Source organism: Pan troglodytes, chromosome 5 (genome assembly GCF_028858775.2).
Source record: "Pan troglodytes isolate AG18354 chromosome 5, NHGRI_mPanTro3-v2.0_pri, whole genome shotgun sequence".
Classification (NCBI taxonomy): domain Eukaryota; kingdom Metazoa; phylum Chordata; class Mammalia; order Primates; family Hominidae; genus Pan; species Pan troglodytes.
Genome location: NC_072403.2, coordinates 9,117,647 through 9,129,156, shown reverse-complemented (window position 1 = coordinate 9,129,156; position 11,510 = coordinate 9,117,647). Strand labels below are relative to the sequence as shown.

The following is an 11,510-nucleotide window of genomic DNA, read 5'->3' as shown; positions in this document are numbered from 1 at the left end:
CTAATGGCTTCTTACTGAAAAAAACTGTGACCTGCCCCAGGGGTCATTTGTACAGCAAGGTAAACCTCTTTCTGGAGGCTAAATAGCCAGCTCCCCTCCACTCAGGTGGGGCAACGCAGAGTGAAGTTCTGCCTTGTCTCTGACAGATGCCCCTGGGTTGAACCCTTGCCACCTGCAGCAGTAACCTGTTCTGAGGCAGCCCCTTGGCTTCCTTCTCTTTCCTGGCTCTGTACCCCACAGCACTTCCAACGCTTCCCAGGACAGACACTGCCCTCATCAACTTCCACTCAGATCCTAGCCTCAAGGCGTGCTTTGGGGCACCTGACCTACATCACTCATCAAAGAAGAAATCGTGTACTAGTTTGCTATTTTAACAGGTTACCACAAAGTCAGCAGCTTAACACACCATGATCACCTTACAGTTTCCGTTGGTTGGGAGTCCAGCAGGTCTGGGAGGGCTGCACTCATCAGGAGCTCAGGGGCCTCTCCCATGCTTGCTCACGTGCTCAGCAGGGGCCAGGTCCTCACGGTCATAGGCGGAGGTTCCTGTTTTCTTGCTGGCCTTTGACCAGAGGCTGCTTCCTGCTCCTGGGGGCTGCCTTCTGTTCCCTGCCACATGGCCCTCTCCATAGCAGGCTAGCGGATCCTTCAAGGTCATCAGGAGGGGGTCTCTACTGCTTCCAAACTCGAATATCCTGTCTGTCAATGGGTGGAGAAATCTTCTTCTTCAAAAGGGCTCATGTGATTAGGGGAGGCCAATGAGATCATCTCTCTATCTTAAGGTCAACTGACTTGGAAACTTAATTGCACCTGCAAAATCCTGTCACAGCAGTACCTAGATTTATGCTTGATTGAACAACCGGGAAAAGGTGAGTGTTGTAAAACAAAAATAAAATTCTAAGGCCCCCCCAACCATCTGAATGGAACCCTCCTCTCAGCCAAGGTCATTCAAAGTTAACCTGAAAAACTCATTCAGGCAATGATGGGAAGTGGGAGCTGGACATGTCTCTGCATTCCCTCCTCCCTTTTGGAAATGCTGATAGAACAGACTCTTAAAGTCTGATGAGAAATGTTTACAATCTATTCTCTCTGAAGCCTGCTACCTGAAGGCTTCATCTGCATGACAAAACCTTGGTCTCCACAATCCCTTATCATAACCCAGGCATTCTATTGATAACTCTTTCTACATATTGACAGTCAGAAAACCTTTGAATCTATCTATGATTTGGAAGCCCCCCTCCCTCCAGTTGTCCTACCCTTCCAGACCAAACCAATGTGTATCTTATATGTATTGATTGACGCCTTCTGTGTCCCTAAAATGTATAAAAGCAAACTGGACCCTGACCACCTTGGGCACCTGTTCTCAAGACCTCCTGAGGACGGTATCATGGGCCATTAGTCACTCGTATTTGGCTCAGAATAAACCTCTTCGAATATTTTACAGAGTTTGACTCATTTTGCCAACAGTATATACCACGAGCCAGGTGAATCTTGGGCCACCTTAGAGTCCTGCCTACCCCAGAGTGGAAACAGCACAGCCTCTGGAACAGATGAACCTGTGTTCCTAAAGTAAGTTATTTTTTTTCCTTCCTAGTTGTATGGCCTTGGGCAAGGATTTTAATCTCTCTGAGCCATACCTTCTTTGTCCAAAAAATGGTGATCATGGTAGCCACTTCAGAAGGCAATTATTATGAGGATTAAATGAAATGCACATGTAAATTACTTGTCACATATGTGTGCAATCACTGGCTCTGTAGGAGCACCTTGTCAAGGGAGGTGTTCAGGGATAGGCTGTATAACTTCCCGTCAGGGATTCTGCAAAGAGAAACCATGATAATCTTGGACTATCTTTTAATTTTTTTTTTTTTCCGAGACTGAGTCTCGATCTGTCGCCCAGGCTGGAATGCAGTGGCGCGATCTTGGCTCACAGCAAGCTCCGCCTCCCATGTTCACGCCATTCTCCTGACTCAGCCTCCTGAGTAGCTGGGACTACAGACACCCGCCACCACACCTGACTAATTTTTTGTATTTTTAGTGGAGACGGGGTTTCACTGTGTTAGCCAGGATGGTCTCGATCTTCTGACCTCATGATCCACCCGCCTCGGCCTCCCAAAGTGCTGGCATTACAGGCATGAGCCACCACACCCAGCTGGAATATCTTTTAATTTTTAAATATACAACCTTTAGGTTCTTTACAACCAGGAAAAGTCTGTGGCTCCACGTAAACATTCTTGAAAGAGCTTTTCATCAGAAAAAGGCCTTCATTGATTGGTATTAAATTATTTCCTTGGGGCTAAGTGCAGTGGCTCACACCTGTAATCCCAGCACTTTGGGAGACTGAGGCAGGAGGATCACTTGAGCCCAGGAGTTCAAAGTTGCAGTAATCCATGATCATGCCACCACACTCCTTCCTGGATAACAGAGCAGGGCACTGTCTCTTAAAAAAAAAAAAAAAAAAAATTATAAGCTGGGCGCAGTGGCTCACGCCTGTAATCCCAGCACTTTGGAAGGCTGAGGTGGGCGGATCATCTGAGGTCAGGAGTTCAAGACCAGCCTGGCCAATATGGTGAAACTCCATCTCTACGAAAAATACAAAATTAGCCAGGCATGGTGGTGCATGCCGGTAATCCCGGCTACTTGGGAGGCTGGGGCAGGAGAATCGCTTGAACCCAGTTTCACTCGCGTCCGTGTGAAGAGACCACCAAACAGGCTTTGTGTGAGCAACAAGGCTGTTTATTTCACCTGGGTGCAAGCGGGCTGAGTCCGAAAAGTGAGTCAGCAAAGGGAGATAGGGGTGGGGCCATTTTATAGGATTTGGGTAGGTAATGGAAAATTACAGTCAAAGGGGGTTGTTCTCTGGCGGGCAGAGTGGGGGTCACAAGGTGCTCAGCAGGGGAGCTTTTGAGCCAGGATGAGCCAGGAGAAGGAATTTCACAAGATAATGTCATGAGTTAAGGCAGGAACAGGCCATTTTCACTTATTTTGTGGTGGAATGTCATCAGTTAAGGCAGGAACCGGCCATCTGGATGTGTACGTGCAGGTCACAGGGGATATGATGGCTTAGCTTGGGCTCAGAGGCCTGACATTCCTGTCTTCTTATATTAATAAGAAAAATAAAATGAAATAGTGGCAAAGTGTTGGGGTGGTGAAAATTTTTGGGGGTGGTATGGAGAGATAACGGGCGGTGTTTCTCGGGGCTGCTTTGAGCAGGATTAGGGGCGGCTTGGGAACCTAGAGTGGGAGAGATTAAGCTGAAGGAAGATTTTGTGGTAAGGGGTGATATTGTGTGGTTGTTAGAAGAAACATTTGTCGTATAGAATTATTGGTGATGGCCTGGATACAGTTTTGTATGAATTGAAAAAAGAACGGAATAAGAAGGAGAAAAACAGGTATTAAAGGACTAAGAATTGGGAGGACCCTGGACATCCAATTAGAGAGTGCCTAAGGAGGTTCAGCATAGTCCTGCCAGCAAAGATTATTTATTTACTTTAAGAGGGAGTTAAGAGTGGCGGTTTCGGGATAGCACCAGGAGATATCAGCTGTGATGGCTTGGAGAAACAGTGAAAACCGGCAGTGTAAACAAGAGCAGGGCATTTATGAGTAGTTGAGAACGGTGAATAGGAGTATGACTAGACAGAAGATAGTAGGGATGACAACATTTTGGGGTGCAGTCCAAGTTGGTCTGGTGTCTGGAATGAGACTGGGGCCTAATAAAAAGGAGCGTCTATACAGGAGCTTAAATGTGCTGTACCCTGTAGCATTCCGAGGACAGGTCTGACTTCTGAGAAGGGCAAGTGGTAAAGGTATTGTCCAGTCCTTTTTAAGTTGGTGGCTGAGCTTGGTGAGTTCTGTTTTTAAAAGACCATTAGTCTGTTCTACCTTTCCTGAAGACTGAGGACGGTAACGGATACAAAGGTTTCACTGAATACTGAGAGCCTGAAAACCTGCTCGGGTGATTTGACTAATAAAGGCTGATCCGTTATCAGACTGTATAGAGGTGGGAAGGCCAAACCGAGGAATTATGTCTGACAGAAGGGAAGAAATGACCGCGGTGGCCTTCTCAGACCCTGTGGGAAAGGCTTCTACCCATCCAGTGAAAGTGTCTACCCAGACCAAGAGGTATTTTAGTTTTCTGACTCAGGGCATGTGAGTAAAGTCAATTTGCCAGTCCTGGGCAGGGGCAAATCCCCGAGCTTGATGTGTAGGGAAGGGAGGGGGCCTGAACAATCCCTGAGTAGAATAGCAGATGGAACACTGAGAAGTGATTTCCTTGAGGATAGATTTCCATGATGGAAAGGAAACGAGAGGTTCTGAGAGACGGGCTAGCGGCTTGTAACCTTCATGGAAGAGGTTATGAAATGACGACAGAATAGAATGGGCCTGTGAGGCTGGAAGGAGATATTTTCCTTGGCCTAAGAACCATTTGCCTTGTGTGGGAAGAGATTAATATGGTGGAAGTTTCAGTGGGGGAGTAAGTGGGAGTGACCGACGTGTAGAGGAAAAACTGGCCATGACGGACAGAAGTTGGAACGCTAGCTGCTCGTCTAGCCACCTCATCAGCATAAGCGTTGCCTAGAGCAATAGGATCTATGTGTCTGGAATTGGTGGATTCTTGGTCTCACTGACTTTAAAAATGAAGCCACAGACCCTCACAGTGAGTGGTACAGCTCTTAAGGTGCTGCATCCAGAGTTTGTTGTTTCTGCTGTTACGGATGTGTTCGTCGTCTCACTAGCTCAGGAGTGAAGCTGCAGACCTTCGCGGTGAGTGTTAAGAACTCTTATGAGGCAGCGCATCCGGAGTTGTTCGTTCCTCCCAGTAGGCTCGTGGTCTACGCTGGCTTAAGTGAAGCTGCAAACCTTCATGGTGTTACAGCTCAATAAAAACAGTGTGGACCCAAAGAGCAAAAAAACAAAGCTTCCACAGTGGGGAAGAGAACCGTTGTGGGTTACCACCGCTGGCTCGGGCAGCCTGCTTTTATTCTGTTATCTGGCCCCACCCACATCCTGCTGATTGGTAGAGCTGAGTGGTCTGTTTTGACAGGGTGCTGATTGGTGCGTTTACAATCCCTGAGCTAGACACAAAGGTTCTCCACGTCCCCACCAGATTAACTAGATACAGAGTGTCGACACAAAGGTTCTCCAAGGCCCCACCAGAGCAGCTAGATACAGTGTTGATTGGTGCATTCACAAACCGTGAGCTAGACACAGGGTGCTGATTGGTGTGTTTACAAACCTTGAGCTAGATACAGAGTGCCGATTGGTGTATTTGCAATCCCTGGGCTAGACATAAAGGTTCTCCACGTCCCCACCAGACTCAGGAGCCCAGCTGGCTTCACCCAGTGGATCCTGTACCGGGGCTGCAGGTGGAGCTGCCTGCCAGTCCCACGCCCTGCGCCCGCACTCCTCAGCCCTTGGGTGGTTGATGGGACTGGGTGCTGTGGAGCAGGGGGCAGCGCTCATCGGGGAGGCTGGGGCCGTGCAGGAGCCCATGGAGAGGGTGGGAGGCTCAGGCATGGTGGGCTGCAGGTCCTGAGCCCTGCCCCGCGGGGAGGTAGCTAAGGCCCGGTGAGAAATCGAGCATAGCGCCAGTGGGCTGGCACTGCTGGGGGACCCAGTACACCCTCTGCATCCGCTGGCCCTGGTGCTAAGCCCCTCATTGCCTGGGGCCGGCAGGGCCGGCTGGCTGCTCTGAGTGCGGGGCCCACCAAGCCCACGCCCACCCGGAACTCTAGCTGGCCCGCAAGCGCCGCCTACAGCCCCGGTTCCCGCTCGCGCCTCTCACTCCACACCTCCCCACAAGCTGACGGAGCCAGCTCTGGCCTTGGCCAGCCCACAAAGGGGCTCCCACAGTGCAGCGGTGGGCTGAAGGGCTCCTCAAGTGCCGCCAAAGTGGGAGCCCAGGCAGAGGAGGCGCCGAGAGCGAGCGAGGGCTGTGAGGACTGCCAGCATGCTGTCACCTCTCAATCTGACGCCTTTTGATGCCCCTTGCAGTGAATGACTCCAGCTTCCTTTGGAAGTAAAGCGGCCATGAGCAGAGTTTTTATTAAAGAGGCATTAATGATGCAGGACCCTTGCGTAGTGAGAAAACCTCTTTCAGCCCATATAACCGCATGGTGGTGCAGAATATGGAAGGCATATTTAGAGTCAGTATAAATATTAATGCGTAGTCCCTTTGCAAGAGTGAGGGCCCGAGTTAAGGCAACTAGTTCGGCTTGCTGAGAGGTAGTGGAGGGGGGCAGAGCGGTAGCCTCAATGATAGATGTGGAAGATACTATTGCATAGCCTGCCTTTGCTGGTGAGTGGCGATTAGGCCTGGTGGAACCGCCATCAATAAACCAAATGTGATCAGGGTGAGGAACAGGGAAGAAGGAAATATGGGGAAATGGGGTGAATGTCAGGTGGATCAGAGAGGCAGTCATGAGGGTCAGGTGTGGTATCTGGAATAATGCTGGAGGCCGGATTGAAGTCCAGGCTAGGAACAATGGTAATTGTGGGAGACTCAACAGAGTGAGTATAGCTGAAGGAGCTGGGGAGCAGAAAGTATATGGTCAGGTGTGAGGAAGAAAATAGATTTTGGAAGTTATGAGAGCTGTAGAGAGTGAGTTGAGCATAGTTTGTGATTTTGAGGGCCTCTAAAAGTATTAGGGCAGCAGCAGCCGCTGCACGGAGACACGATGGCCAGCCTAAAACATTGAGGTCAAGTTGTTTGGACAAAAAGGCTGCAGGACGTGATCCCAGTCCTTGTGTAAGAATTCCGACTGCACAGCCCTGCACTTAGGCTGTGTGTAATGAAAAGGGTTGGGATGAGTCAGGGAGAGCTAGAGTGGGGGCAGTCTCTAAAGCTGTCTTCAAGGAACGGAAAGAGGAGTGGGAAAAGGATTTAAGATCTATGGGGTCAACTAGGTTTCCTTTTGTGAGTTTATATAATGGTTTTGTTAGGATGGCAAAACCAGGTATCCAAAGTTGAAAGTATCCAACCATGCCTAGGAAGGAAAGGAGTTGCTGTTTTGTAGAAGGGGTTGGGGTTTGAGAGATCAGTAGGACATGATTGGCAGGGAGAGCAGTGTGTTTTTATGAAGAATTATGCCAAGGTAGGTAACGGATGGAGAAGAAATTCGAGCTTTGGAGGGGGATACCAGATATCCTTTGGAGAATAAATGCTGAAGGAGCAGAAGGGTGTCTTGTTGAGAAGATTCAAAGGAGGAGCTACAAAGAAGAAGGTCATCAATATATTGAATAAGGTGAGAAGCGGAGGAGTGGAAAGAAAGTAAATCATGAGAAACAGCTTGGCTGAAGTAATGAAGGCTGTCCCTGAAACCTTGCAGCAGCACAGCCCAGGTAAGCTGCTGGGACTGATGGGTGCCAGGGTCAGTCCAGGTGAAAGCAAAGAGAGGCTGGGACAAGGGGTGCAGGGGAATAGTGAAAAAAGCATCTTTAAGATCAAGAATGGAATAGTGAGTTGTGGAGGAAGGTATTGAGGACAAAAGAGTGTACGGGTTGGGCACCACAGGGTGGATAGGCAAAACAATTTGATTGATGAGGCGCAGATCCTGAACTAGTCTGTAAGACTTGTCCGGTTTTTGGACAGGCAAAATGGGGGAATTGTAAGGAGAGTTTATAGGTTTTAGAAGCCCATACTGTAACAGGCGAGTGATAACAGGCTTTAATCCTTTTAAAAAGTGCTGTGGGATGGGATATTGGTGTTGAGCAGGGTAACGGTGATTAGGTTTTAATAGGATGGTGACGGTCATGTGATTGGTTGCCAGGGAGGGAGTAGAGATGTCCTATACTTGTGGTTAAGGTCGGGGGATATGAGAGGAAGACGCAAAGGAGGCCTTGGGTTGGGAAGAAGGGTGGCAATGAGATGCGGCTGTAGTCCAGGAATAGTCAGGAAAGCAGATAATTTGGTTAAAATATCTCGGCCTAATAAGGGAACTGGGCAGGTGGGGATAACTAAAAAAGAGTGCATAAAAGAGTGTTGTCCAAGTTGGCACCAGAGTGGGGGAGTTTTAAGGGGTTTTGAAGCTTGGCCGTCAATACCCACAACAGTTATGGGGGCAAGGGAAACAGTCCCTTGAAAAGAAGGTAATGTGGAGTGCGTAGCCCCCGTATCGATTAAACAGGGGATGGACTTACCCTCCACTGTGAGAGTTATCCGAAGCTCGGCATCCGTGATGGTCCGGGGGCTTCCGAGGCGATCAGGCAGCGTCAATCTTCAGCTGCTAAGCCGAGCAGATCTAGGAAGGAGTCAGTCAGAGAGCCTTGGGCTAGAGCTTCAGGGGCTCTAGGAGTAGCTGGGGGATGAGCTGGGCAGTCTGATTTCCAGTGGGTCCCTGCACAGATGGCTTGGGAGGAATCCTGGGCTGTGGGCATTCCTTGGCCTAGTGGCCAGATTTCTGGCACTTGAAGCAAGATCCTGATGGAGGAAGTCTTGTAGGAATGCTTGACTGCTGCGGCTTAGGTGTGTGCGGCTTAGGCATTTTGAAGTTCTTGCGTGCTGGAGGTGTGGCTGGGTTTTGTCTCACTGCAGAGGCAAGTAATTGTAACTCAGAAATGCGTTGCCGTCTGGCTGCCTCCTCTCTATTATTGTACACCTTGAAGGCAAGGTTGATTAATTCCTGTTGTGGGGTTTGAGGGCCAGATTCTAATTTCTGAAGTTTTTTCCTAATGTCAGGAGCGGATTGGGTGATAAAATGCATATTAAGAATAAGGCGGCCTTCTGGCCCTTCTGGGTCTAGGGCGGTAAAGCGTCTAAGGGTTGCTGCAAAGCAGGCCATGAACTGGGCTGGGTTTTCGTCTTTACCTTGGGTAGTTTCTTTAAGCTTGTCATAATTAACAGCTTTGTAAGCTGCCTTTTTAAGCCCTTCAACTAGGCAGGAAATAATGTAATCTCGCCTAGCTATACCTGGGGAATCTGCCTGATAGTTCCATTGGGGATCCTCTCGGGGAACTGCTCTGATGCCTTCTTGGAGGTCTGGCTCATGAAGCCGGCGGTTATCAGCGTGAGATTGGACTAGAGAAAAAACTCTTTCCCATTCATCTGGGGAGAGGGTAGAAGTCAGGATGACATTTAGGTCACTCCAGGTTAAATTGTAGGACAGAGTTAGATATCGGAATTCCTGTATATGTTTAGTGGGGTCTGATGAGAAACAGCCTAAACGCTGACTGATCTGAGAGGTCTGATAGAGAAAAAGGTACATGTACCCTGACTATGCCTTCAGCTCCAGCCACTTCTTTAAGAGGAAATTGTTGGGCAGGTGGAGAAGAGCTAGTCGCCGAACTAAACTGTAAGCCAGACCGGGTGTGAGGAGGGGAGGTGATAGAAGGATTATAGGGTGGAGGAGTGGAGGCTGAGGAAGAATTGGGACTTAGCTCAGCCTGGCAATGAACAACCTGGGGAGGAGGGGAGAGGTCAGATGGGTCTGTAGAAAAGGAAGCCTGGAAAGACTCAGCGATGCTTGGGGTTGGGACTGAGGGGACAGGCGGGAGGGAAAGGAGGATTTGGGAGGAATCGCATTGGGAACAGAGACTAGGGAGGGAATGAAGTGTGAAAAATGCCTGGATGTAAGCCACCTCAGACCATTTGCCCATTTTTCAACAAAAATTATTTAGGTCTTGTAGGATGGAGAAATCCAAAGTGCCGTTTTCTGGCCATTTAGAGCCATTGTCAAGTTTGTATTGGGGCCAAGCAGTGTTGCAGAAGAAGGGGTAGAGACACGGACAGAAGGGGTTGGGGGGTTCTTGCCCTCCAGAAAAGCGGAGTAGGGGTAGAGACATGGGGAGAAAGCGTCGGGGGGTTCTTGACCTCCAGAAAAGTGGAGAAAGGGTAGAGACAGGGAGAGAAGGGGTCAGGGGGTTCTTGCCCCCCTAGAAAAGCGGTACTTACTGCTAAGGGTGAAGGAAAAAGGCAGGCATCCCTGCATGGTCAGACACCTCTGAAACGTGGGTGAACAATCACGCAGGTGTCCCTGCGCGATTAAACACCAAGGGAAGACTGTCTTCCCAAGTCTGTGACTGGCACTGGAGTTTTGGGTTCACGGATAAAACGCATCTCCTTTGTCTCTACCAGAAAAGGAAAGGAACTGAAATTAAGAGAAGGGAGAGATTGAAGTGTGGCGCCAAGATTGAAAGGAGAAGGAGGTTAAGAGATAGTGAGAGAGGCTGGAGAAGAGAGTAAAGAGAGGCCGCTTACTTGATTTACAATTGGTGAGGTGTTCCTTGGGCTGGTCGGTCTGAGGACCTGAGGTCGTAGGTGGATCTTTCTCACGGAGCAAAGAGCAGGAGGACAGGGGATTGATCTCCTAAGGGAGGTCCCCCAATCTGAGTCACTGCACCAAAATTTCACTCGCATCTGTGTGAAGAGACCACCAAACAGGCTTTGTGTGAGCAACAAGGCTGTTTATTTCACCTGGGTACAGGTGGGCTGAGTCCAAAAAGAGAGTCAGCAAAGGGAGATATGGGTGGGACTGTTTTATAAGATTTGGGTAGGTAAAGGAAAATTATAGTAAAGGGAGGGGGTTGTTCTCTGGCTGGCAGGGGTGGGGGTCACAAGGTACTCAGTAGGGGAGCTTTTGAGCCAGGATGAGCCAGGAGAAGGAATTTCACAGGATAATGTCATCAGTTAAGGCAGTAAGAGGCCATTTTCACTCCTTTTGTGGTGGAATGTCATCAGTTAAGGCAGGAACGGGCCATCTGGATGTGTATGTGCAGGTCACAGGGGATATGATGGCTTAGCTTGGGCTCACAGGCCTGACACCCAGGAGGCGGAGGTTGCAGTGAGTCGAGATCGAGCCATTGCACTCCAGCCTGGGCAACAAGAGTGAAACTGCGTCTTAAAAAAACAAACAAAAAAACAAAAAAACAATATGTCCTTAGAGTACAGAATTTAAGGCGGTGGAGCCTGCTTGCCCAAAATGGTGGGAGGATAATGAGAGGTATAAAAGAACTCTAAATCAAAGAAAATGACCAAGGTGAGTCTCAATCATTTTAGAGGTTTATTTTGCCAAGGTTGAAGACGCACTCGGGGGGAATAAAGAACACAAAACCATGGGAACATCTGTGATCTGCGCTTTTTCCAAAAAGGGTCTGGAGATGTCAATATTTAATGGAGAAAGAGTGGCAGTGTGGGAAAAAGGAAAGAAAAAATGGGCGGGTAGATAAAAGGAGAGCAGTTGCATTCTTTTGAGACTTTGATCAGCTTTCACTGAATGCACATTTTACATGTGAAAGGAGGAGGTAGAAGGCCAGTCCATTATGCATTTGTCTCAGTGAATCTGCAGTTTTACATTAGATAAAGTAATCACAGGGTACAGGAAGCAGCCAAACGTGCGTTTGTCTCTAGTGAGTGGAGGGAGGATCTAGTCCTGTCTTTGTCCTTTACCTATGAAGATGAGCTGTGAATTTACATTGTCAGGGTGAAATTCAACAGAACTGTTATAGGCTAAAGACCTAGGGACCTACAAGGAATTTCCTGATGGGCAAATCATGTGGAAGGTCCCCTAGGGAGGTTT

General features: G+C 48.8%; 1 long non-coding RNA gene across 5 annotated transcripts in view; it reads right to left on the bottom strand.

The window, feature by feature from the left end:
* Window positions 1–11,510, bottom strand: part of LOC129144208 (uncharacterized) — a 38,417-nt gene that overhangs the window by 18,277 nt on the left and 8,630 nt on the right. Inside the window, exons 3-5 of one of the 5 annotated variants that reach the window (XR_008548403.2) lie at window positions 10,193–10,351; window positions 8,137–8,524; window positions 2,076–2,437 (exon numbers count right to left, since the gene is read on the bottom strand). This is a non-coding gene — a long non-coding RNA (uncharacterized LOC129144208). The other 4 variants (XR_010157881.1, XR_008548402.1, XR_008548401.1 and 1 more) reach the window with 4 other exon arrangements.